The sequence below is a fragment of the Platalea leucorodia genome (assembly GCF_965183815.1).
Source record: "Platalea leucorodia genome assembly, chromosome: 5".
In the NCBI taxonomy this organism is placed as follows: Eukaryota; Metazoa; Chordata; class Aves; order Pelecaniformes; family Threskiornithidae; genus Platalea; species Platalea leucorodia.
Genome location: NC_138827.1, coordinates 41,899,989 through 41,927,371, shown reverse-complemented (window position 1 = coordinate 41,927,371; position 27,383 = coordinate 41,899,989). Strand labels below are relative to the sequence as shown.

General features: G+C 38.3%; 1 protein-coding gene across 4 annotated transcripts in view; it reads left to right on the top strand.

The window, feature by feature from the left end:
* The window catches only part of PLPPR5 (phospholipid phosphatase related 5), a 233,038-nt gene that overhangs the window by 61,023 nt on the left and 144,632 nt on the right, over positions 1-27,383 (top strand). For all 4 annotated transcript variants that reach the window (XM_082311956.1, XM_082311957.1, XM_082311954.1 and 1 more), the window contains exons 13-14: positions 15,098-15,149; positions 18,409-19,799. The gene's annotated coding sequence lies outside the window, so the exon portion shown is untranslated. The remainder of the gene's footprint in view (positions 1-15,097; positions 15,150-18,408; positions 19,800-27,383) is intronic.

Genomic DNA, 27,383 nt, shown 5'->3' with positions numbered 1-27,383 from the left:
TTTGACCTTATAGCCCACTTTCAAAAACCCAGGTCTGAAAATGCAGAGTTTTTCTGGATTGGGAGAACAACCTACTAATAAAATATCTAAAAGTGGGCTTCCATGTTAGTATTCTTCAAATTTTAGAGCTTTGGTACAAAATTGTATCAGTATTAAAACCATATTAATGATATTGAAACATTAAAGAATATTCTTTTCATACCACACAGTCAGGTGCATTATAGTCATGGAGATCTTATGGCAAGGTACTGCACTGAAATATAAATGCTACTGTTACAATCCTACTTATGGCTGGTTTAAAATGAGCATTCATTCCTATCTCTTAAGACACCAAGGGTACATACACACATGTGTGCACACATATGCACACACAAAAAGCAGTTGCTAGCATTTGTAAAAGCCTCAAAGTTAATTTTTAATTATAGACTAAAATATAGTAATGTTTTTTCTTATATTTTGATCAAAATCAGCACCTCCATATTACCCTAATTGTTCATTTTGGTCCTTATATATGCTAATATGTATATATTATGTATATACTATATGTATATATTTGAGGGAAAAAAGTAAGACTTCAGGACTTACAGCTGGCCTAAGTCATGTTCCTAATGTTGTGGGTTTTGATCTTTCTGGTGTATCTAAAGCTCCTTCTCCACTTTTCACTTCTATTACTTATAACGTGCTTTACATATATTGTTAGTGAAGCTGTGATAAAAGGTAGCAGTGGTAAGTGACATCATTGATAGATTGTTGGCTTTTTTGGGCAGGTTTTTTTTTTCCAGGGAACTGAGATTAAAAACTCTTTGCTGTAAAAGTGTCACAAGTACTCTCCTCTTTAACCCCAGCTCCCAAAAATGGGCTTATATTTACTGTTAGTGTTAATGCTGCTGCTTCTTCTAAAAAGAAATTTTATCAAAATTATAATCAGCGTTTGTGTCCCCTTCACGGAAAGAATTTTGGAGTAGCTCCATCCACTGTCTTAAGGGAGTCTTGTACGTCCCAATCACAATTAAAATTTACGATCAGGTACTTCAGTCTGTGACAACTTAGACTGAAGACAACACTCCCCCTTAGACACAACATTCTTCTTAGATTGTCAGGGTGATCCTGTGCCCTTTGACCAGTGCCAGGAGGCTTACTGCTACCTCTTCTATGGAGAAATGATCAAGGTCAAACCACTGTATTTTAGTACTAATATTGAACAATTTGGCTGTTAAATTACATTTAACTTTCCACAGTGACTTTGACGGAAATAATCAAGGTTCTTAAGACATGCCAACCTAATATAATATTACTTTAGCTTTGATCACTCCTATGGTTATGAAGAAGAGACGGGAAAACACATTGCAGGCTCACAAAAGCAGAAGGGAAAATGCTTTTTCATTGGGGTTCTGGCTTTTCAAAGGAATTTGAGAACAGGTGTGTACTGTAAAGAATTCTGTTTTAACTAGCTCTTAACATTAAGATTTTTTAATTATGTTTCCTTCCCCATAAGACATTTTAACAACACCCAATGATTTTTAAAAATAATAATTTTAGGCTGTGTCATTATGGATGGGTGGATGGATGAATATCTGTCATTGCATATGACAGGCACCTACTCTTACAGAACTGTCAGGCTTGTGCTTTTAGTGTTATTGTTTCCAAGAAAGACTGCTGCTGTTAGGAGAGTTCTTACAGCGGAAGGCAGAAGAGAAGCCATTTAAGATCTCTTTTTCAGCAAAGCTGAGGTTTCATATGACAGGGTACTAAGTAACTGTATACATAAAGTACTGGGCATGATTTTTAATGTTAATTTTTGGAGAGGAATATTGAAGTATTGAAAGCCTTGATGTTCCCATTGACATTGCATCTGGTTTTCTATTGTGTTGTACTTTTTGTACTCATTTGTGAAAATTTTATTCAAAATCTGTGGTAGTTACTCTCGATAGCTGCTGTGTGACAGAGAGAGAGAGACTGTACAAAGTGTGGTGAAAAGGAGAATCACTTATCTTGTTGTTTAGAGACTGCGTGGTATCCATGCCTTATTTCCTCATTCTGGTAATACTGGGAACATTGTTAGTATGGGATTATTCAAACATAAAGTAATCCTTAAGTAGAAATTTATATTTGGATTGTGATGTTGTAAATCACCTTACTGCAGAATGTCGGTTATCAACAGCTACATCCTGGGCACTACAGTTTTCTGTCAACTGTGTAAATTCTCACTTTTAGATGACAAACCGTATTTTAATGACCGCATGTGAGTAACACACAGTCTGACAAAGGATAGTGGGCAACAGACTACAGCATTTTAGAATACTCTAATCACACCTGCATTTCCCTTTTTCAAGGCAAACATCGATAGGGAGAGGTATCTAAATGAGACGGACTGGTGGTGTGCTGGCAGAATACTGTTCTAGTCCTGATTTTCCAGCCATGCTGCTTTAACTGAAGCTACTCAGAGTTTTACCACTGATGGAAGAAAACTGTATCTATGAATTGTTTTCTGGTTTATGCTTGACTACCTCTGTATATCATTTCACAGCAGCCTGTTTATGCCTGTATGTGGGTCCTAGCCTGTCCTTCATGGATGAGATCCACGGAGATACATTAGGGAATCTGTGTGAGCCTCTGGAAGTGCTTAAAAAGCTTTATAAATTAAATATCATATCTAAATGAGCCATCTGGTCTACCAAGAAATAACTCACCTTAGTGAGTATTTTATTTAGAACCACTAAATAAAAATATTAACTATGTGTTATTCTGAAAGTAAAGGAAGAACACAAAAAATCACCCTGAGAAAACCAGAAAAAAGTTTTAAGGGAAAAAAGCACACACAGAACTAATAGATACTGAACTTGTTGTCTTTGGTTCTTTTGTAATGTGAATGAAAGTAGGTGACCATCATGAGTTAAGCTTTGTTTCTTTTTGCAAAAGAGGGAAGTATTTAGAATAGATTTGTCTGAAGTTTTGAGTGATTTTATTGTGAAATTCACTGCTGAAAAGCAAGAAGAAATATAGTATGCTAAAGAGAAAGGGGCAGAATTCTTCATTCTCACATTATGGTGTGGAAATATTCTGCTAGAAAGTGGGAACTTTAACTCATGGCTGCCTCCCTGTATTGAATGACAACCCATCTGAAAACTGTACTTCTGGAAGTAATGGTACGGAAGCTTGTGATCAACATTGCCAGTGGAAGCAAGGGGTTAGGATGAAGCTGGAAGCTGTGGAGATGGAGTAGATGGAGAGAGAAGTAAAAAACCAGAAGAGAAATGTTTTCAGCAGTTATATGAAAATGCTGGCTTTGTTTTGTTTTTCTGCTGTGTAGAAATGAGTGACAAAGCCACAGGGAAAGCAAATGTGATTTCAATCCATCCATTTTGAAAACATATAAAAGTGCTTTATCTTTAGCTAATTACAGTTAGAAACCATTTTAATCATAACTAAGACCAGTTAAAAGATGACAAATATTGAGTTTTGTAGTTATAACTACAAAAATTAATCCCATGACAGATGTGATTTTAAGATACAAACCTATAATGAAGATATTAAATGTTTCATTAAATTCTTGCTATGTATCATTAATTCAATTCTGAAACATCCCCTAAAAATGAAAAAGAAGAAAAAGTACATAAATAATATTTGTATGGGGCATGTTACCCCACATTAAATCAATATTTTCCACTGATAATAGCTAATGGTGATTATGTCAGCTAGGCCAAGGTAGAAGGCTACTAGACTTTTGTAACAACTTTAAATCTGCATATCTTTGCATGCTCTCCTTGTAAGACTTTTTTTTTTTTTTTTTCTCTAATACAAAGTTGCCTACAGGGTTTCTGTAAATATTTTTGGAAAATATTGCTTTTAGCAGCCTGAGTGTGAGCAAACCATTGGAGGATTTTGTGTTCACTATCTTACGCTCATTTAAAAAAATCTGATTTTTTTTTTCTGTTTCCTTTAAGTTTATTTTATTAGGAAAATTACAAGTTTAAAGCTGAATCTGTAGGTCATCCTATATTGTGGGTGAGATAAGGCTTGTGGTGGGCATACTCCCCATCCTCCTAATGGTGAATTCAGATGCATTTCCCTACAGTTGCAGGCTGTGGTTATTCTCTGTAACTCCAGTGAATTTCACTGAGACAGTGGACATGAAGAGTGAAGTTATTAGTTGGTGTATTTCATAAGACTGTTTAGCACTGGTAACACATGCTATAAATATGTGGCTGGGATAGCTTCTGAGATTTCCAGACACATGAATGTTTTCCTAATAAAACTGACTGGATTCCTGTGAATTATGTCTCATTTTTCAGGGAAATACTAGACAAGTTTTAGAAAAATAAACTTGCTCTGTTTCTTTAATTTGTGTGAGTTTTACATTTTAGTGATCATAGGAATGCACAGTTTATATTTGCTTTTAATCTAGTTTATATTTTGGTGAAGCTCTGTCTTTTAAACCGTAACTGGTTGAAGTAATTTTCTTGTAAGTCCTTAATTTGTCAGGCACTCAGCTGCTTTTAATATTGTGTTGCTGCTCGAAATTAGACACGAAAAACAGCTTTTTAACGTTTTGTGTTTCCCAAGTTGCCTTTTAGAGGCTTTCTGCAGGAGGATCTATAAACGAGGTCTCATCTGGAACTAGAAAAGGGAAGTTAACATTAATATTTTGGTGCACTCCTAAAGCAGGCCGCATTTTTAACCATTAGGAACCGTGCAGAAATGTAACGTCAGCTTTGATCATTTTTATTCCTAGTGTCTGTCTTTTGGGTCCTTTGCAGTTGCACTTTGGAGTGAAAGTTATCATGAGAGTAACATGGTTCATCAGAGGTATCACAAAGTGTCTGTGTTTGTTCATTTGTAACTGACATGGATGAAAAGAATGAAAACAAAAATTATGGCATTATGCCAAACTTGTCTATGGAGAGGTGTGATGAGATATTTAAGGACAGCTGTTTTATGAAGCCTTAATGTATACATAGTGGCAGCTGTAGTTTTCTTAGAGCAGAATAGCAAAAATGTAAGAGCAGCAGTGCTGTACGTTTTGAAGAAGAAAGTTTTTATTAACTTCCCATCCGTGACCAAACTGTAAATGATAATAAATTGCATAGAAAATGTCAGGAAATTGCATCGTAGATGTTCTTGCAAGGGCTCAAATCAGATACTAGTAAAAGGTGGCTCTGGTTGAGGATATCACAGTCATTAAACGTAGCTGCATTAAATCCAGTTTGCATCAGGCCCCATGTATTGCCACAGAGACATTGTTTGAGAACCCTCTGAACCATAGACAGTTGAGCAGTTGAGATTTTTCTTACATTATTGTATTGATATTTCTGCCTGGTCTTCCATATCCTGAGATACTTTTCTCCATCAAGCCATTCTAGCACTAATTCTTGTAACACTCTTGGTTTTCATTTTGAAGCTCCAGTCAGTCCTAATTACAAGACAGACAAGTACATAGGATTATTAGTCTTGAAGAACTTTGTAAATGTCAAGAAAACAGAGTATGGTACATTAGATATGTGGTATGTATATCAGCCATAGCTGACAGTAAAGATAGAATTCCATAGGCTTTGTGTGTTTTACTGAATTACAGATTTGAAGAATGCTGAGGAGTGGTGGTGAGTAAAAGGGGGAGGAGAGTCCTGGATTTACAGAAATGTTGGTTCTTGTATGTCTCTTGCAATAGCCAGCTCATAATCACAAACACTGGATGTGCATTATGCCAGGCTTACATTCCAGCTAGAGCACCTACAAAAATGTGTTGGTACAATTGTAGGCGGATACATTTTAGTTGCTGTTTTTGTATTGTGCTGTTCTTTGTAACTCAGAAATACTTGGTGATATAATTATTTCAGCCACCAGGTGGATGTGCAGCCATCTGTCTGTTCTGCCATCAGCCAGGCTGCTGCTACAGTGCTGCCTAGAAAGAGATATTTTTCAATGAGCAGCCAATGCCTTTCCTCTTTCAAACTGTCCAATCTGTTTCAGAAATCAGTTCTTTTTCCTCAGACCGTTTTGTGAACATGCAGTAGATATTTCCCATCGTCAAATGAGCTTGTTAGGAAGGGCAAAGCTGCTCCATTGCAGACTGTACTTTTGCTTTGATCTCAAGCAGAAATCTGCTTTTATCAGGTTCAGTAAGCTTTCTTTTTCCACTACACTGCACTGCAGTATTTAAAAAAAAAAAATGCAGAGAATAAAAGCCAGGTATCATGGGATTTCCTCTTTCTTTCTGATAAGCCACCTTCCCAGTAGCCTTTTCCAGGAGTGCAATCTAGACAGCTGCTGCCTTTTGGCTACATTGACACGTTCAGCAGCTGCACTTGCATTTAGGGTAGTAAAAGTCTGAAAGCTGCTTGAACGTCACTTAGACTGAGTTCAGGTTTGATCAGCTTTAGCACTTTTTTTGATGTTTCAGATGCTTAAGTTAGTAATAAAGCACAAGATGTCATGCAGTAATGCCAGTTAATTATTATCGTAGCCATATGGGGAGGTAGAATATCTGTTAACTGCATCTCAGCTGTATATTAATGTTCATTATGACACAGCTTATGCAGCGCTCTATCCTAGTCTCTTGTATAGCTCCTGCATAGCATTGGTTAAAGCTCTGAATTTACATTTCATAAAGGAAAGTGTGTTTTGATTTCATTTTAATTTAGAACAAAGCAACTTTTATAAACTTCTTCTACATAATGGAAATTCATAGTATTTCAGTTTTAGCATTTGATTTCAGAATTTTGAAAAGATATTTCAAATTATACCCTGCAACTATTTTTAGTATATCCTGAAATAATGTGTATATATATCTATAAGAATAACAATCTAACATAGCAAAAATATCAATTCAAGTCTAAACAACAATTGGGAATGTATATATTTTTAATTTTTTTTATCAGACCCTTTGTTTTTCTAAAAAGAAGTTTTGACAGGAGAAATTAACTTGTTTCGTACTGAAGTAACAAACGAGCTGTTAAGGGAATCACCCAAATCAGGTTTGCTCTTTTGAATCCTGATGCCGTTCCAAGTGAACTTTTTAAGGCAAATGTATCTTACTATGTTGCTGTCCTGTGCTCTATAGCATGACAGTAGACCGCCTACTTAAATAAAATGCTGTTTGAGTGCTTCAGAACAACCCTCAAGATTAATTCTGCTTTATGTCTTATAGATAAAATACAAAAGCATCGCTTCATTTACACGTCAACAAAACATCAAAAATAGAGGTGTGCATTTTCCTTTTTAATATTGCCTTGACATGGAGATGTCACCTTTCCTTGTGACAATGGCAGACCTTGGTGTCTGCCATCAAGGCCACTATTTCTTTGGGTTCAGCCTGTAACTTACAGGTCAGAAGTCGCTTAGAAGAGTAGTAGTGTGGTGGACCTATGTTGTCCAGCTGTCTGATCTGGGGACCAGATTTGGGAGCAGGTTGGGGCAAGAAGTCTCTGTAACAACGAGCTTTGCTGGAATCAGCTTGATGAATGAGGTTTAGATTTACTAGTCTTCAGGCTTGCCTCAGCCTCCAGACATTGCAAATCCAGTGAGGGGGCACTTAAAGCTTTTTCTGCCTCCATCTGCCTGAGCAGTATCTTCTGGGATAAAAAACTGTACCACTGGGTAAAAAAACTGGCTGGATGGCCAAAGAATTGTGGTTAATGGAGTTAAATCCAGCTGGCGACTGGTCACAAGTGGTGTTCCCCAGGGCTCAGTACTGGGGCCAGTTCTGTTTAATATCTCTATCAACGATCTGGATGAGGGGATCGAGTGCACCCTCAGTAGGTTTGCAGATGACACCAAGTTGGGCAGGAGTGTTGATCTGCTGGAGGGTAGGAAGGCCCTGCAGAGGGACCTGGACAGGCTGGATCAATGGGCCGAGGCCAACTGTATGAGGCTGAACAAGGCTCAGTGCCGGGTCCTGCACTTGGGTCACAACAACCCCATGCAAGGCTACAGGCTTGGGGAGGAGTGGCTGGAGAGCTGCCTGGCAGAAAAGGACCTGGGGGCGTTGGTTGACAGCCGGCCGAATATGAGCCAGCAGTGTGCTCAGGTGGCCAAGAAGGCCAGTAGCATCCTGGCTTGTATCAGAAATAGTGTGGCCAGCAGGACCAGGGAGGTGATTGTCCCCCTGTACTTGGCACTGGTGAGGCCGCACCTTGAGTCCTGTGTTCAGTTTTGGGCCCCTCCCTACAAGAAGGACATTGAGGTGCTGGAGCATGTCAGAGGAGGGCAATGAAGTTGGTGAAGGGTCTAGAGGACAAGTCTTGTGAGGAGCGGCTGAGGGAACTGGTGTTGTTTAGTCTGGAGAAGAGGAGGCTGAGGGGAGACCTTATCGCTCTCTTCAGCTACCTGAAAGGAGGTTGTAGTGAGGTGGGGGTCGGTCTCTTCTCCCTAGTAACAAGCGATAGGATGAGAGGAAATGCCCTTAAGCTGTGCCAGGGGAGGTTTAGATTGGATACTAGGAAAAATTTCTTCCCTGAAAGGGTAGTCAGGCACTGGAAGAGGCTGCCCGGGGAAGTGGTGGAGTCCCCATCACTGGAGGTATTTAAAAGATGGGTAGCTGTGGTGCTTAGGGACATGGTTTAGTGGTGGACTTGGCAGTGTTAGGTTTATGCTTGGATTCGATGATCTTAAAGGTCTTTTCCAACCTAAATGATTCTATGATTCTACAGCTATGTGAAAATGATGGAGGCTGTGCAAGCTAGGTGTTAAATGTGATGTCTGATAATTTACAGGGACTTGTGTTATCACTTGCTCTTCTTGCAGGTTATCTCCTGTTTTCTCATGAACTTTAGTTAAGCCATTCAGAAAAGCTCACATATGGCTCTTTCTACAACTCTTGCTGGCTATGAATCTTCTTTGTATTATAGGCAGTTATAATTTTATCATTTTGTATAAAAGCTGCAGTCTGTTCTTGTTTTATAACTTTGTATTTTTCATACTAATGATATTTTATATCCCTTCGGCTGGGGCTGCATGGCTAGAAGGCGCGTCCCCTGGGTGGTGGATAGGGGATCCCTCTCTGGAGGGTGCACCGGATAAAATTGAAGAAGGTGCCGCGAACCAACGCAGCCTAAGGGAAGGCCACCCTGACAGAAACACCACTGGCCCTCCAAGTCATGGGGGTTGGGCAGGAGGCCAACTACCTCCTCCCAGAAAAAAAAAAAAAAAAAACAAACGTTGCAGAAACGACGAGCATCAGAAATGGCGGGGATGGAGAAAATTGGTAACGAAGTGAGGAGGAGGAGATGGAGCTGGATCGGTCGTGTCTTGAGGGGGAAACTGACAGAAGACTGCGCTGTGGCCCTTGGGACTCCAGAGCACGCAGCCGCAGACCGATCGAAGTGGAAGAACGATGTTCGCGCCTTGTGTGCCTCCTGGCACTGAGAGAATTCAGATTCAGATATTTTATATCACAAAATAGTACTATCTTCTCTGTACCTTTTTATTATCTGCATGTGTTACAAAATATTATCATGTTTGCCAGTGTCCTCAGCAGACATTCTCATACATAGTCGTTGTATGTCACAGAAGCGTACGGGCTTGTTCGTGAGGTAAAATGTTGCTGGGAGAAAACAGGTTGGTTGTAGTTTGCCAGTAGAATGCACAGAAGAGAAAATAAAGCAAGTGGGAGCAGTTGAGGTGAATTTTTTTGGGGAGAGGTAGGTAAAGTTTATTTGATCTTGTGTTAAATATTAGGTGTGCAGAGCTGCTTCTCAAGCAAACAAACTACTTCAGGTTGTTCTTTTAGCTTTACATAAGTACTCATTTCTGCAGTACAGACTCAAAAATAACTGCCGAAAATTTGAGGTAAAATAAAATAGAAAAGTGTCAATGAGATTAAAAGATTATTGAACCCAAGAACAATTTACATTTGACTTTTTGCTTTGAATTGTACAAAATGGTAAAGTTTATTCAACTTCATGTCTTCTAACCATGTGCATATAGGCTATATGCTAATGACTCAAACATGGATATAAAGAAGAATCTCCTCTAATGCAGTAAAGACAATGGACAGATGGAAATTTCATTGAAACTGATACTGTGGATGTTTGGCAATGATGCAGGACACATGGACCCTAACACTCTGTTACTTTATTGCAGCAGCGGACATGCTTTCTCTAGAGTTTCTTTGCAATCTACCGTATAATGTAATTTTTAAAACATAGACACTTTCTCGCACCCCTCAGAAATGTTTGCTCTTCATCCCACAATCCGGAAGATCAGCTTTTTTTTTTCTCAGAGAGACTGAAGTGCTCATAAAGACTTTGCAGACCAGCTTAACATTTCATATACCATGTGCAATGGGAAAGGAGATGCAGCAAATTACTAGGATGCTGCTCTGAGCTTAGGTACACAGCAAGCACTTGTTCCCTGTTTGGTTTGCGTGAACATGCAAGCAGAAGCATGTGGTGCTGCTGTATCCATAGCATGGAAAAGGAGATGAGCAGCTGCTGACAGTATTTTGCTATTCAGTTGATGTTTAGGGGTTATCCGTATTACCTGGATCCTGGACATTGATAAGCCAGAATTAGTACACAATTGTTCATTTCTGGCTGTGCTGGCTGTGGTCTAATATGTATAGTTCTGTTGAGAACGATGTTTCCAATTGCATATCCTTCTAAATGGCGAAACATAGAGGGAAAAAAAAAAATCAACCTTTTAATAGAATGAGTTGTTTCCATGCCAGTTCTCTTCTTTGGGATCAAGTTAATCAAAACATTAGTCCCAAACTTGCAATTTATTTATTTAGAGCAGTCTTTCTACATTCCCATAAGACCCTGAAAAAATGTTTCCTAATTCAAGAGCAAGTGAAGTTTGCAGCTAATATTTACCACCTGAAATACAAATAAGACGATACAGGTTATAATCGTGAACAAGTATTTCTTGTTTTATAAATGCTTCTTATATTATGCACTTTATTTTTGGCAGGCCATTATACTAACACCTGCAGGCTCCATAGAATCACTGTTACAAACATTTAGAAGTAATGAATACTTACTGTTTAATACATCTGGTGAAGAAGATTATGATGAGAAGGTAAATTAGAAGAAGAAATGGAACAAACCGTAATTGGCCATGAACTGTGAAATGAAACAAAAGAATTGGTGCAACAAGTTGATGAGGTGATGCTAGTGAAGAAAATGACTCAATAGACAGTGAAAGGGAATTATTTGGTCATTATTTGACAGATACAAAAAATGTATGAGGGATGGAAGGATGAAGATAGAGTAATAGGCTTCAGTTTATTTGAAGCTATGAAGTTGCACAGTAGTTTACTTGTGAAGCTGTCTGGTTTTCATTTCATGATTGTTTAACTTTTTGTAGCCAGCGCATCTGCTTTTGTCCATTGCCATCTTTCTTTTGGATCTTGCTCTAAATTCTTATTTTATGTGGACTTTGTTCAATGCAATGCCATCAACTTCAGTGTACTGATGTACCCCATTGCATTGTGGGTGCTTCATCTCATGGAAATTTTTCAGATCTTTGTGTGATTAAAATGCAGTAGGCTGAAATTCTTTGTGTAAGGTACAATCCAGTACCCTCTGAAACTGGTGGATTAGACCCACACTGCAGACAATGAAGAAAAAAAAAGAAAAGAATTAGGTATCATGTATGGAAAAATGTATGGAGATGCAATGAATGCCCTTAACACCCAGTGATGACAGAAGCCTGACTACAGAAAATGGTAATGACCCATAGTTTACATTTAGACAGGGAAACAAGTGTATATATGTATAAATGGCTATTTTACAGGTATTCATAGTCTGTCTATATCAAGTGAAATGAAGTTACAAAATTTCATCAGCCTGTTTTCCCTTTTGTACTTTCAACTTATTGCAGATGACTGCAGGGCGTTTCCTTTGAATGGTAACTTCCATCTGTATATCAGGTTACCAACACGTACAAGCCACATAAAATATACAGGGTCTTGATTACTTTTATTAATTTCAAGATCTTGCCCACAACAATGCATATTTATTTAAGACTGCAAAACCTACAGTACCTCAAAATCTTTTAAGAATACTGTAAGCCTACTTCCTCATTAGCTTATTGTTTTTAATTACAATATGAGCTTTTATTTTTACTTGATGTTACAGAACACTGGCTTTTCAGCAAATAATACTATTGACTGATTTCAAAGTTTGAAGACCTGGCCTAGATCTAGCCTCATTTTACTCTTTAAGAACAGGTCATAGAAGTAGAGCACATCAGACTGGGCTCCCAGCGGGGAGAGGGAAAATGTGTCATGACTTTGTTTGGGGAATGCGAGCAGTGCCACCTGGCAAGTTGAGTTCTTTTCTGTAGAATCAGGCACAGTAGCAGGTGACCTGCCTTAAAATCGTAAATTCAGCCTTAATTAATTTTCAAGAGCAGACAAGGATCTGCATTTGAAAGTAGTCATCTGATGTTTAGCTTCCTGACATCACTGCAACCGGATGTGCTATATAAGAAATCTTGGAGGAGATATAACTTATTGGTGTTAAATGTTTCACTTGTTCTGAAAGAAGGACATATCTGAATCATCCCAAACTTGTCATTTCAGTCTCTTACAAGTGGGACCACAGCAACTGAGACAAAGCTCTTCAGATTCCTTTCCCTTCCCGAGCTCTATCCATGTAGCCTTAACATTTTGAACAGGCTCCAGTGCCTATACTGTAAAGACAAAGAGGCATTTGTAGTGAATAATTATTTTTTGGTAGCAATAATACAATATATATAATGCTTAGGAGGTAAGTTATATTAACATGGCTACTGAGCATTTTGATGTGTACATGACTCAGAAGTGACCAATTCAGAGTTGGGATTTTTGTTTTGTTATTAATTAACTTCATGTGTTGAACTGATATCATGCAGGCTTTGATTCCTGGCATTCAGAGAGATGTGTTGGGGACATGCAGGAGAGAAAGGTGGAAGAAGGGAGATATAAATCACCTATTGTTGTTTCTCTTCCCAAGCAGAGGAGTTGGCATGCAAGCCAAAGTAAACGGTTATGTCTGTAAATCTGAAATAGGGTTTCTGCAAGAATAACTGCATTTAAATTGATTAAAAATATCTACTCTGCTAAAAGTCAATAGAAAGATTTTAAAAGGTAAGGAAGGATACCGTTGTACTCTGAGGTCCTTATGCCTACATTTTATTTGAGCTAGAGTAATTACACAGAAGATGCAAATGCTCTCGATAACGCATTATGAAAATCCACCCTTGAGTTTGTAAATTTGTACGTGAACCCTGGGGCATCAACTTGAAAAGGTTTAGCCCACAATGACAACTCTGAACAAATGATTAATAATAACAATAATACTGAGCTGTGTTTGGGTTAGATATAGAAATCTGGCCCGAGAACCAAAAATGCGTGTAAAATGAATAGCCATTAAAAATCACCGATTAACAGCTATATTGTGAACCTTTTTGTCAGATTCCAGAAAACAAAAATCAATAACATTTCAGAGAAAATAATGCTCAGAGAGCTGCCAGCATCATTTTACTTGTTAGGTGGCTAAACAAAAGTGATTGCAGAAGTATTGAGCATGAATCTGGTATAACAGCTGCTCTCATTTGTAGGGCTTCACTGACTGCATTGAAGTTACTTCAGATTATGCTGGGATAAATTAATTCTTAATTTGGCCATTGTTATCTGATTTGATTCTTAAAAGATCAAATATTTTATACTGTTTGCAAGATGGAACACTTGTATTTTCTAGGCTTAGACAAAGCAGTTATATCTGGTGAGGCACAGATTTGAACCAGGATGTCTGTTGTATCCTTCACCTATTCTGACCTTCTCTAGTTTTACTTTTTACTTCCAGAGAGTGGTGACAATTTTTACTACCAAAAAGCCCCAACATTGCAGTGTGGTGTCATGAATACGTAAGCCACTACATGTGCTAAGGATTTTTGGCAAAGTTCTTCATGGCAAGTGTACTTCGGTTTAATCCATGGATTTAGAGAGGTTAGCATTGCTTCTGATTACACTACGGAAGGAAAAAACCAAGTTATGTAGGGGGAGGCGAAGGTTATAAATGCAAGTAGGGTTATAAATGCAAGAGGGGGGACAAGTTCTTTGTCCTACTTATATTTTGAGATTTGAGGATTTCCACATGATCTCTCAGTACTCCTCATGGTTTCATTCTTACAGCTGGAATGGTTGGTGTTGATTAGCACAGCCAAATTATCATGAATCATGAGTCAAACCCGGATGCATAAGAATGTTTTTAAAAGACCAAACTCCTACCCTCCTACTTGACCAACGTAAAGTGACTCGGGCAAGAGGAAGAAACATTTTGTACTTTTGGATTTTAATGTTAGCGGTTTCTTTCTTGTGTATTGGCTTTAGTAACTGCTAAATTCCATCTGATAGAAATGACAAATAGTTTTGTTTTCCAGCGGACAATTTCTTCATTGTTTCTAATTTAAAAACCCAGGTACTTTATGCATGAAAGAGAATTAAGATTCCTTTCTTTAAAATGTAGTGACATCTTTAAAAAGCTTCAAGAAAGTTGAAAATAGAAATAGTGCAGCTGACTTCAATAAGCATAACCAAAGAGAAGTAGAATAAAAACATAATAACGTAATAATTATTACCGCTTTAGTAGACATCTATGCTACAATAACCCCTAGAAATCTCGATAAGGCTCATGAACTCATTGTACAAATATGAGAGGCTCTGATCATACTTGCCCAGAATCTAAGGACTTAACTGCAAATGGATGTTTACACCAAAGTTTCTGTGGCTTTGCGGAGTCCCTGCCTATGCACAGAGTTCCTCTGGTGGAAATCCAGCTGCAGGGTCAGAGTTTCATGGGTCGCGAGCAAATTCAACTGCAAATGTAAGGCTTGACACAGGCAAATCAAATGCAGGTAACTCGGGAGAGCTCAGCAATGCTAATGAGCAATGTCAAAATACCAGCCCTGTGATGCATCTATACATTATAGTTACATGAATGGGAAATTAATCTCTATCCATCCAATCCTTCAGATGCTGCTGCTTCTTGTCTTACTACACTTCAGTGCTCATTCTCTCATATTTATTGTGTCTCACTGCATAATGTATTTTATTTAATTTTTCTATACCATAAATGCCAGAATTAGACATTTATTTCATGGGTGTTTGTTTTTGCAGGCAACCTAGACTTGAAGACTTACAGCTTTCTCTCAAATCTATGTTCCTACAGGTTTGGTGTTTTGTTTTGTTTTGTTTTTTTTTCTTACCCCTCCCCGCCCCCAGTCCCAGTCTAGGGTTTTAAGCTGGCAGATTTCTTGCAAGTGTCACAGGAGGAGTGGGTAGTGAAAAGAAGGGGATGAAGCTAAGCCCAGAAGTTTCTGCCCAGTTTACTTGTTTTCTACCTCCTTATATTTTAATGATTGTTTTAAGTGAAAGGAGCTATTAATTTCAGAATTTTCATCAAAAAAGAAAATTTCTTTGTAGAAAAGGTTGCACTGAGTTTCTGCTACTTTAAACTTCTGTCATGTACCAATATCTTTCTGCACTGCCAGTTAAAGCTGCTGTTCTTCTCTCTATAGCGGGTTATAGAGACTTCTGATTTAGGTAAACTCCCTAAGGCTTTTTGGCATTAGCTGATGATCTGCTGTGCTTAGTTCTGCATCTTCTTTTTTTTTTTTTTAATTGGGAGAGTGAAAACCACCATTAAATTGATAGGTAATGGCTTGAAAAAGCATGGCGCTAAGTTCCTAAATGGTGAGGAAATAAGACAACTCAGAGTGTGGGGTTCAGTGGCAGGAAGACACTGTGTGGCCAGTACTACAGGATTTTTTTTAAACTTTTACACCAAGTACAGCCTACATTTTACCTGTGTGAGAGGTAAGCCTCCGAACTGCAGAAAAGAAACTAAATGATCGGAGATCTGAGAAGACCCTGTAAACATAGAAAGCTTCATAGCCCACTCTTCTTGTTTATTATGTATATATTATGTATATAGTGGTATAATGATCCTTTTTTTAGCTCACCACTGTGCTGCAAGGATCAAATAATTATGCTACACCAGTGCTTTGAAGATGCAATGTGCTATAGACATTGCTACATGGAATTTGTCTGCTTTCATATGTGGCAGTGTGCTCCTATCAGGCAGTGTGCCCTCTGAGTTTGGACTGGCTTGATTTGTGTGAAGCTGTCAGTGTCATAGACAGCACCGATTTTCTTCGGTGTTTATGTTTCTAGGGTTTATCTAGAACAAGTCTAGGGATGCAGAGGAGTTTTACACCATGATCCTCAAGGGCAGACACGTATTTAGGTAGTTACTTTGGTAAGTATTAAGCTTTCACTCTTCTGAAGGAGGATGTAGACATCAAGATTTCTTCAGTTGGGGAGCAATAGTGCAAATAGGGGAGCCTTTCTGCCATCACTGAGTAGGAATGGATATTGTGGCAGAGATCTCTGATACTAATACCACAGTGAAGTCGTGGGTGAAGTGAGGAAATAAGCTTGAGAATGGTGCTAAAATTAGCAAATGTAGGATGGAGATGTCAAGTCTGGAGTCGTACTTCTCTGTAAATAATTTAATCCTGAAGTAATGTCTTCTGTCTGAAAATAGTTAATTGGCTATTTTATAGCAGCAGACTAACCTATTCAGAAATAGAGAAGTTTTGGGTTTTTTTTTTTACGTTGAGGTAAGTGACGATACTCCTTATAAATGTGTGTATCTGTATGCTGAAATTAGAGTATCTAGACTCTTAATGAAATGTATGCTGAATAATTTTCCACCTTTTGACTGTCTCAGAACAAGTTTAGAAACATAAGATGGAAGAGTTGCTAGTATAAGTGAAAGAACAGATGAAATTTTAGTTATATAGAACCGACTCAAGTGATTAGCTCTTACATAAAGGGGGAAATGAGTGCAGTGCAGGCCAGGCGTGGGGACCTCTGGTAGCCAGTTGGTGCTAAGCAGATATTGAGAGTCTTGTTCACACCCCCCCTCCACCCCCCGCCCCATATGAGGTCATTCAGACAGTTGAAAAAAGCCATGCTGGGAGCTGTGTTTTGGTATTGTTTTATAACCAGAGATACTAACAGAGTAAAGCTTTTACTGTTGAAGGATTGTAATTGCAATAATAGCAATAACCTGATATGGAAGTCCAGGATCGACTCCTAAATGGGAGATTGGCTTTGGAATAGGGAATTCAGAAGACAGAGATAAACCAGCCTTTGAGCTGCTTATGAAGAAATGGATGGAAAATCTATTTCAGCTCTGTAGATGTCAACATTCTCTCTCACTTTAAAATAAGCCTGACTGCAAATCTGCAGGAAATAAGTCCTGTTTTGAGTTTGAAACTGTATTTAAGGAATAATTGGGTACCTGCTTCTCTCTTCACTGAAGAGAGAGGTGATTTAACTCCTCTACAAGTCCTCAAGCAGACTACTTTGGCAAAATCATGCTTGTCACTTTAACAGTAATATACTTATGGCTGAAGCATTCCTCTACCTTTACCTGTACAAAGCCCTCTACATGTCAGTGTGATTGTGTGAATGTAAACAAGAGCAGAATCTACCTCATTCTTGGTTTAATAGGAAATGCTGAATTGCTTAACAGGAATTTTTTCCTGTCTCTCCTTCCCCACTACCCTGCTAGTAAATTAAGAAATTTGCGTGAAAGAATGTAGAGAGTAGAAATTTGCGTGAAAGAATGTAGAGAGTAGCCTCATCAGCTGTAGTGAAATAAGGTACTCTGAGATTTCCTATATTGCTGGAAGAAAGAATCGTTAAACCAGACTTGGGAAGAAACTCTTTGCACTGGAAAACAAAATACTACTATGAAAACTAGTCCTGAATAAAAAGACAGAACTAACCAGTTACAAACAGTAACATGGCATCCAAGAACAGGTCTCTGTCAGGAGTAAAATTACAGAATCTTGATCACATTAGTTCAGGCATAATTATAGCAGAATTGCCATGGATTGCAATAACGTTACTTGCATGTACAAATATTTGGTCTGTTGGGCTGCTAGTGGAGTGGTTCCTGTACAAATATTGCATCTGGGCTTTTGGCTTTGTCATAAGACAATGATGGGGATTTTAACAAAAGCCACTTCTTTTGCATGAGATCTGTATGTTGGCCTAGTGCTGTAAAAATACAGTTTTGGGGGTCCCGAGAGCATTAGCATTCAGCTGTGCCTTTCTGTTACTGATGGAACAAAGTGAGGTGGATTTTATTCAATGGTATTTTCCTCATTTTTCATGTTCTCCCTCTCCAAAAAAGCAGAGTTATGGTCTATGGCCCCAGGACCAGGACGTATTGGCCGAGTAATTAATAACAGTAGCTGTCAATGACACAAAAATAAAGTTGGTAAATAATATTCTCAAGGACAACACCTTTTAGTTCTGAGAGCAAATTGAGCCAGTTTGTCTTTTTATCCTTGTTGCTTTCTTTATATTTATGTGGAAACACAGGCCATTTTACAACTGAACTTCCTTTGCAGTGTCTGCCTCGTCCTGAGCACTGGAACTTGGACTTCACCCTCATTCCCCATTCTCATGAAGTAACTTCCTTTTCTGCGTTTGTGCTGAGCCAATTATCCAATCAATTGGCACCTTTCCTTCATCAGCCAGCCGTGTATTCTTCTTCATCATTCTGGGATGTCACATGCTACCTGTGCCTGCCACCTGTTGTCACGTTTCTTCAACAAGGCAATGTCCAGGCTAAGATGTGCCTTGCAGGTTTCCCATGCAGTCAGCTATTTTGTCTCCTTCTCTGCTCTTTTCTAGTATTTCCTCAATTGAAGTCTATTTCTTGCTCCTAGTCTGTAGCCTTAAAGGACAAGGGAGCAAAAATGGGCTAGAGTCCTCTTAAAAATGCCCATGCAGAAGCTCCTGTCCCTGAATTCACACTACCCAGCACAGTGAATCTTGGGAACCTGTATTCTGTTGACAGGTTATGTGTTATTTCAGCTCAAACTGATTTCACAAACATGGAACAGAAGCCACTAAAATGTGAAAGGAGGAAATTCTGGAACACAGATTTATTTTCTTCAGTGTAGTTTGATCCTGTTCCCGTTTATTTCAGTGGCTTTAGATCAGGCCCTATTGCTAATTTCTGTTCCATTCAGTTTCCCTGGTAACGTTTTATATTTAGCATCATTATTCTTCAGAGATGTGGCATGGAGGGTTCATTTTGAATATGAACTATTATAATTTTATTTTAAATGTTTCATTGCATGGGCAAAAATGGAAAAAAAACCCAAACAACCCAGCCCTAAGCTGTTCCACAAAATATCTATAAATATCTGAAAAATGTGGCCGTATCACATGGTTAAAACCTTTATTACTTCCCCCCTGCCCATGGCTTCAGTGGAAGATTTTTGGAAGACAGGTTGTTATGCATTCATGTATTTTTAAATCTCTTAAAAACCATTATCCTTTTGTACACTAGAGGTGTGTTATTCTGATTTTTCACGTCTGCTACCATAGCAGGCCCTAAACTGTCAGCAGCACAGTGATTCTAAAAATAATTGGTCTGGCAGAAAAGGAGAAATACTTCTCTCATTCATCTTCAGCACTAGTCACCTTCTCTCCCTGCAAATTGGCAGGACAGGAGTAAAGAAGCTGTGGAGGTTGTATCTGTTTCCATTTCTAGGTTCTATTTAATGACATATACTTGTATAGTCATCCGAGTGCCTTGCCTAAAAATTTCGTCAGTGTCTATAAGGAATGAGACTAGCTGAAATTCTTGGTTTGGAGACTCCAGCAATCATTACATAATGGGATTATAGTTGGAGGTTGCAGAATATTTTTGCTTTTTTCTCCAATATTACCTGCTTGTCCACTTGAAATCAACACAATGACGCTGACTAAAGAACAAGTGTAGCAGTTGGTAAGAAATTTTTGGTTTTCCTATATTGATTTAATGAATTAATTATGATTCATTTTAACCCTTTCTCTCAACTGAGAGAGTGGCCAGCCTCCCTGACAAAAAGCAATGCTTGAGAACTTAGGCTGAATTTAGCGGGAATGAAAATAACTCTACTAAACGTTAATAGTGTGAAAAAGTTAAAAAACATACAAAAAACCAAAAAACTCACAGTCCTATGTCAATATGATGCTTAGAGTTCAGTGCTGCTACCTCACTGACAAGGAGAAAAATGTAAATTAATGTTTTAAAGCTTTCAGTATTTTTCAAGATAGTTTGGATTTAGAGTGCCATTTGACAATTAACAGATCAAGGACTTTCTGATTATGTCTTTCCCTCAAGTTGCATAGGAAAGATGATCTGTCAGAATTTATCAGCAGATGAATAATTATTTATCCTCTTATGTAGGCTCATATTTGTAGTATTTGTCAAGCAAGTTCTCTCATAGAGAGGAATTATAATATGAGCACTACATAGTCTGATGAAAGCCTTCCCATACCCCAGGCTTTGTAACTTCCTTTTACCTGAAATAATTGCCATAATAAGACATAAGGTCTAAAAAGCTCTTAGGGTTTTAACTGAAAGTCCTGTGCTGTTCAGAAGATGCCTTGGTTACAAGCAGATGCTTCTATTTTCCGGCAATCCTGAAATCAAGGCTCTTCTATAAATGAAAAAGAACCCCTCATTTTCTCTGTTGCTAGGGAAATGGTAAGAAAGAAATAATCCTTCCTCTTCCTTGAAGAAATGACCAATTCATGTCATAAAATGTGTCATTCTCAGTACTTGTTAGCTCCGTATCTTCATCTGTCCAAACAATCTTGACTAAGTCTGAGATAAGATAGTCTGACAAGACTTAGATGCTAATTGGGCCAATAAGATCTCATCACTATCTCTCGAGAGGTTAAGTAAAATGATGAGAAAGTGGCTAGTTATGGCCATTGGCCCATCCCAGCTCCCATACCCAAGAGTAGTGCTAATGGGAGCTGATGGGTTGCTTTCTGCCAAATTTACTTGTTCTTTTCACACAGACACATTGTTTCACCTCTTACAGTGAGCAGGAATGAAAGGCTTTCTAAAAGAAGGAATTACTGGAGCTTACATGGTACAAAGGCTCATACAAATTGCCTGTCATCAATTGGATCTGACGGGCAGGAAAGACAGGTTGGTGAGGGAGAGGGTTAGGACATTTGCTAGGTTCCAGCTAGAACATTTCTCATTTTGAGGTTTTGAATTTTAACACTAAGGGGAGAGCTGAAATGCTGCTGCTTTCATTTGCTAGTGTGGGTTAATAATTAGCCCCTGCTTGCATTGATGGTTTTGTTAGTGCTGATTATTTGATCTGCTTTGGAAGACACTCTGCTGTTTTGAAAGCTACATGTGATGGTACTGTACATTATTTGCACTTCCCTTCTGTAGAATCTTTTTGTCCTTTCTTAGCAGGGAGAGAAGGAATGGAGAGCATTAAAAATAGGTACCTTGAAGCAGTATCAGCCTGCCAGAAGTGTGTGTCAGTCAGCTTTTGTTTCTGCAGACAAAGGGGCATAACACTGCCAGTGATTCATACTGCCAATACAGTAGGGCTCAATGCTGTCTCAATGGGCTGTGGTATAGCAGTTTATGTTGGGTTATGCAATACCTTCCCTGGTGTCCTGATGGCTAGCACATAAATGCTTGGCAGAGATGAGCCTCTAGGGTCACTTTTTGACATATATATTATGGCCACCTATATAGGTTACAATCACTATCTTTCTCTCTGTGTAATGGCAAACACAGAGAGAGATTGTACTTCCCAGAACATGTGCAATCTAAGGAAAAAGAAAAGTAATGATACAGTAAAAGAAAGAAATGCGTAAACACAACCTATTGTATGGAGTTGTAGTTTTTGTGAGAAAAGAAGGGAGGGTACTAGGACATGGCATCAGTGCTGTGGTGAGGAGTGCTAGATAGTATAAAATTTTAAAAATACCTGGATTTCCACTTTTCTAAGGGCATTAAAGGAGAATGAAAGAAACTGGAGACAGCAAAGGTTTCCAAACCTCATTGTCTTCCCCTCTTGTCCTTGTTCTGTTGCTTGTCAGCAGTTTCCATGCTGGTTAATCACTGACCCCTGTTACTACTACCCCAGGTTTGTCATTTCCCAGGCTCTTATTGCTAACAATTTTCAAAGCCCAAAGCATCACACAGACTACTTATGCTAGAACAAGGAGAGCCAGGGCTGCACTGAACCTGTGAGAATCCACATGTTCTGCATAGTCATACTAAGAATAGTGCATCTGGTTTCTTACTGGCAGTTATAAAATAATGCTGGTCATTTCAAGGAATGTTTCTTTTTATTTTTTAATCTTTTAGAAATTAATTTACCCACCCGTCAAGCATATATATGTCCACGTGTGTGCCAGATTTTGACATTATGTCATGTCAGGATTGCTTACCTGGGCAGAGCCGTAAGTGGTAGCAGCAGCTAGAAGGTTCCCTGTTAGATTTATGTAACCAACATATGAGGTTATTTAATCTTGGGTTGAACTGACAGTATACGTTTCCCCCAGATTTATCTGGTTCCAGTTAAGTCAGTGGAATTCAGATCCTGAAAACAGTGACTATGTTAGCTAACATACAGAGTTGCAGAATTTTTTCACATCCACTATGATAGTTAAAGGATCTTGTTCATTATAACTGGGTCTTCACTGTCCCAAGAGCCACCGCATCCTTTTTTTTTTTTTTTTTTTCCAAAGGTGATGTAGATGACAGTTTGAAAAGAAACAGCATACAATATACAAGCCTTCTGTCCTTTTGTCTCACCTTTTTAATTAGCACTCATTACTCTGGTATATACCAAGCACTCTCAAGGAGTAAACACAAGGCCAACCCACACGGAAGCGTTCTCTTTCTTAAGACTCCTTTCAGGCAGTTAGGAGCAGAAGATTCATAGATGTGAACTTTGTGTTCAGTGGAGAGACAATGTAGTCAACAGAAGCGTGGCATAATATGTTCCCAGAGACCCACACTGCTGAGCCAAAAGGCAGTTCTTTTCTCAGCAAGGTGAAGAGTCACCAGAATCAACTAAGTGCTCAACAAAATGCCTAAAAACGTGTATTGCTTCCATATTTGGAAAATATAGTTCTTAAAAAGATATAGATTGAAAGTACTTTCACCACTTTTGTGCTTAACATGATAGATCTGTGATATTCATATCCAGAGGCTTCTGCTTGCATAGGTTGTTCTATGGTGTTGGTACCAGAGGTGTGTAAACGTTGCAAATACCTGAACTTCTGGATTAATAGCTTCTTAATTCAATTGAATTTCCTGTTCTGGAAAGATGAAAGATCTTTTCATTAGTGCAGGAAACAATTACTGCAGTTTACATAAGGTCAATTCGTGCTTTTTAATACAAAGCAGCATTACTGTGTAAGCTGCTGCCACTGAGTACCATTACGCAGTGAAATCCATGTAGGAGTGCATTTAAATGGAACACCTTATTTTGGTCTCACAGAAGAGAGCAAAACTGAATAATTTTCAAACATATCCTTTTTTTCCCATTTAAGTGATATCATCAGAATTCTACCAGGAACTGGTAGTACTCAGTTAAGATTAATACAGTTGCAGGAGATTATAACATCTACCAAATGTCGTCTTTGTGCCCTAAATATAATACACAAAACAGATATTGCATCTCTTGCTGTAAGTTATTATACCACTAATTTGTTTCATGTAGTCAAATACTTTTAAGGAAGTGAGAATCAGGTGGGCTCAGAATTCAATGTATCAGCTATATATCAATGCTAAACTCTCTCTGGATAATCTAATGCTGCATGGTACTGTAATTTTAAAGCAGAAATATATTTGCACTTCACTATAGAATTATGAATAATGAGATACTGACTACACAGAAATAACATTTCAGCCTTGAACTGTTGTCATTATAATTTCTTCTAAAAGTAAACTTTAAAGTTCAGTTTCTGCAGTGATTTAGACAGTGGCTTATTTTTATTTGTTCAAAGAGTTCATTGATTCCACATAAAGCAATTGCATGTTAGGTGAAACAGGCTGGTAAGTCTTTACAAGACTGGTACAAGACTGGCTATAAGAGAAGATGAAATGTGCAGTGTTGTAGCATATGGTTCTGGCAGCTGGATTCCTTATGTACAAGAAAGTACCATTGATTGGAATAGGAGAGATGGTTTTGAATTAGAAATACAGAATTTGACCTTCATTCTGTGAGAAATAGGTACAAAACCTGCACAAGTAAAGCACCCTGTAACTGCTATAGGGGTATTGCCTGGATAAGAAGTGAAAGATGAGGCACTATAGCTTTTTTTCGTTTTTCTGAGGATACAAAGCACACTGGACATCAGATTAAAGCTTCTGAATGGTATTTAATCCTTAATTTTTTAGAGTTTTTCTTCTCTAGTTTTCCACGTTATTAAGTCCTCTTAGAAAGTATGCCAAGTCTGTGCAGCTATGTTGTATTATATGTAATAGTTGATCATCATGTATCTGTTTCAGATTTTAATTTGTTATTGAACAAAGCAAGTTAGATGCATTTCGTGGTATACCGCTGATCCACGGTCTGTTCTTAGTGTAGCAATGATGCAGTATATCTAGCAGCTACATTTGTTTCTATGGCAGCAGATCTCTTGCCATGTCTCTCTACAGGTTTTTCTTTATAACAACAGACCATTTATACAGTCTAACACTGCTTAGTGGCATACAAGTGCTACTGCCCAACTCACCATCCTTGCTAAAAATCCACTCTGTGAGCTTGACCTGGAAATACACGCCTCTCACGAGTTCTGAAGTACTTTAGTTATGTTAGTTCCATGTCCAGTGTTGAATTAGCTATTCTTCTTCCTTGTTGTAATTTTCCAAATTTCTAATCTTGTATCTCATAAAGTATTCATGTAGTTTTTGTATCACTTCACAGATTAAAATATGCTCTCATCAGTTCCTTTGGTTCCTCCCCTGCCCCCAACCAATGACAAGAGCTCAGGGAGCTTTGTAAACTAAGCACATCTTAACTATGAAGGAAATTAACTGTTTTACAGTGACCCAGTCTTCAATTATTTGATGAATAATTGAAGAGGGATTAAGAAAGCACTGATTGTACTAATTATCTGCCTACTCTGCTTGATAAACATCATGTACAAATTTACAAATGATGATTTTGTGCTTTGTTGAGTGCTACTTAGTCTTCCATTTTGGAATTCCATTCTCCTGACTCATTGTTAGAACTTTCTCCTGACTCATTTTCTTTTCTTGGGTAAGTTATAAGATTTTTTTTTGCTAACTTTTATCTGAATTGTTCTACTTGCATCATAAAAAGGTTAGTGAAGGGAGGACTCTTCATAAATCTCATTAAAAATGAAAGCTTTTTAAGAAACCTTTACCAATGGTCTGCCTTGGCTTAGCAGATTAGACAAGTCTGCAATCTGTTAGGCATACAGAGCTCACAGCACTTTTGTTTTGTATTACCAAGCAGAATGTGATATATAAAGTCTTAGCTGTCCTGATCATTTAAACCACGTGCTTCTGTTCCATTTTTCTGCTCATTATTAAAAGGTGGAAACCTCATTGTCTCTGGTAGTAAACCAAGGCATTAATTTGGCACCAGACCCATGGTAGTTCTCAGGAAACTAAAACCGAGAAGTGGCCAAAGCCTACAACTATTCCCCTGCCAGGCTGGCGCACACTCAGTGTTGGGAGATGTACGTTGCTGGAACCACTTCCGTGAAAACTCTCCTCTGATAAAAGTAAAGATAGCTGTCTCAGACTATACAGAAAGATAAGAAGTACCAGAGGAGACTGCAACTGATACAGTGCAGAGGTTTTACCTAATATTTCTTTTGGGCCTGGGAACAGATTTTCAGCCCCTGATGATGCTCTGCTAAAAAAAGTGTACACCTGGCACTCCGCTAAGTATCCACACCTCTTCTTGTCTAAAGCAAACAAGTTCCAGGGTGACTGGCCCTCAGGGCAAATTATGTAGCTCAGGCAATGAACATCACATTAATATGTATATGAAAGAACACCAAAAGAATGCATATTGAAGACTTTGATAAACATAGGCTGTCCTAATTGAAAAAAACATTATAGCTAGTTTTAGAGAAAATTCAAATATGGCTATTGTTTGCAAAGCATTGATTATATTGTCATATACTTTACAGGTAAAAGTGAGCAAAGCTATTGCTTCCAATTGTGTGATGTTATTCTCTTAGCAGAGCTAGTTTTCTGGCCCCAGTACAGTGTGGGAACAGACATTGTAATCAACAAGCTCAGTTTGAAGCAGGAACAGAAATAGGAAAAGAATCAAATTCTGTTGATCACATCGCGCCCAGATATACTCCAGTCTCCTCTGAATGATTTGGTGAGAGAGCAGAGCTTTGCCTTATGCATCATTTAGTAGCTGCAGAGACTTGACAGATCCACAAATCCCCATGACTTTCATTTCCCTCTGAACATCACTGGCAAAGGGAGATTCTTCTGGGGGGAAATAAAAAAAAAAAGTTGTTTTTTTTTCTTTCTTTTTTTTCCTCAAATGTAAGATGTGCTTTCTAGGTCTGAGCAGATTTGCTTGAGTTCTGGATGACTTCTCATCTTAGCTCTTTTTTTTAGCGGGGCTATGCTGGTAAAGCCATGGAATGTGCAAGTTTCCTATTATCCTTTATGGCAAACCACTGGAGGAACAGATTTCTTCTATGGGAGGTATAACCAAATGATGTCTTTATGCATATTTGGTATGCCTGAAGAGATTACTGCAGGCAAAGCAGAAAAATTTTAAAGAGAGTATTTGCAGCCTGGCCACAATTTGTTCCTTGATTTAAATTATCTGTTTAGCTTTCTCTTTCTAAAGCCTGGCTTGAGCACGTTAACTTTGTGTTATGTGTGCATGTGTATGCACATGTATGCAGCTGGAGTTCCCTTACTTTCATTTTGAATGTGCAGTATGGAGACACTTGTTAGTTTGTCCAGTGCTTGATACATTCTGTGCTATAAGGTTTGTGAAGAGATTTTATTCATCATTTTATGAACCAGGGTTGTAATGCCTTTAAAATGTTCCTGCCAAATTAGCTGTGCACTGATCTGTCATATAAAAGGTCTTCATAAATCTGTACCAAACCGATTATGGTACAGTCTTGTCTTCTGTGGCTTCTTACATCAAGACCTCTGAAGCTCTTTTAAAATCCAGCGCAAAACAGATTTGAGTTTCAGTTTAATCGCTCATACCTTTGAAAACTCCTTTGCATGATTAGATACAGGCATCAATATGGATCACAGTGAGATCTCTTAATTTAGTGACAGTATTGCTGTAGCCAGAATGGTCTAAGAGAGTAAGACGAGGTTTGTCAGTAGAGGTAATTTCTCATCTTAGATCAAGTTTTATAATATAACCTCTACATCAAAGGTACCCTTCAGAGGGGGACTTCATTTTTACCCTAACTTTAGATGTTTAAAATGTGCCTTTTAAAATGTTTGAACTAATTGTCTAGGCCACTTAGTAGTCCACAAAAGGGGCCATTCCCAGAGGAGAACTCATCAGATTTGTATTAGATG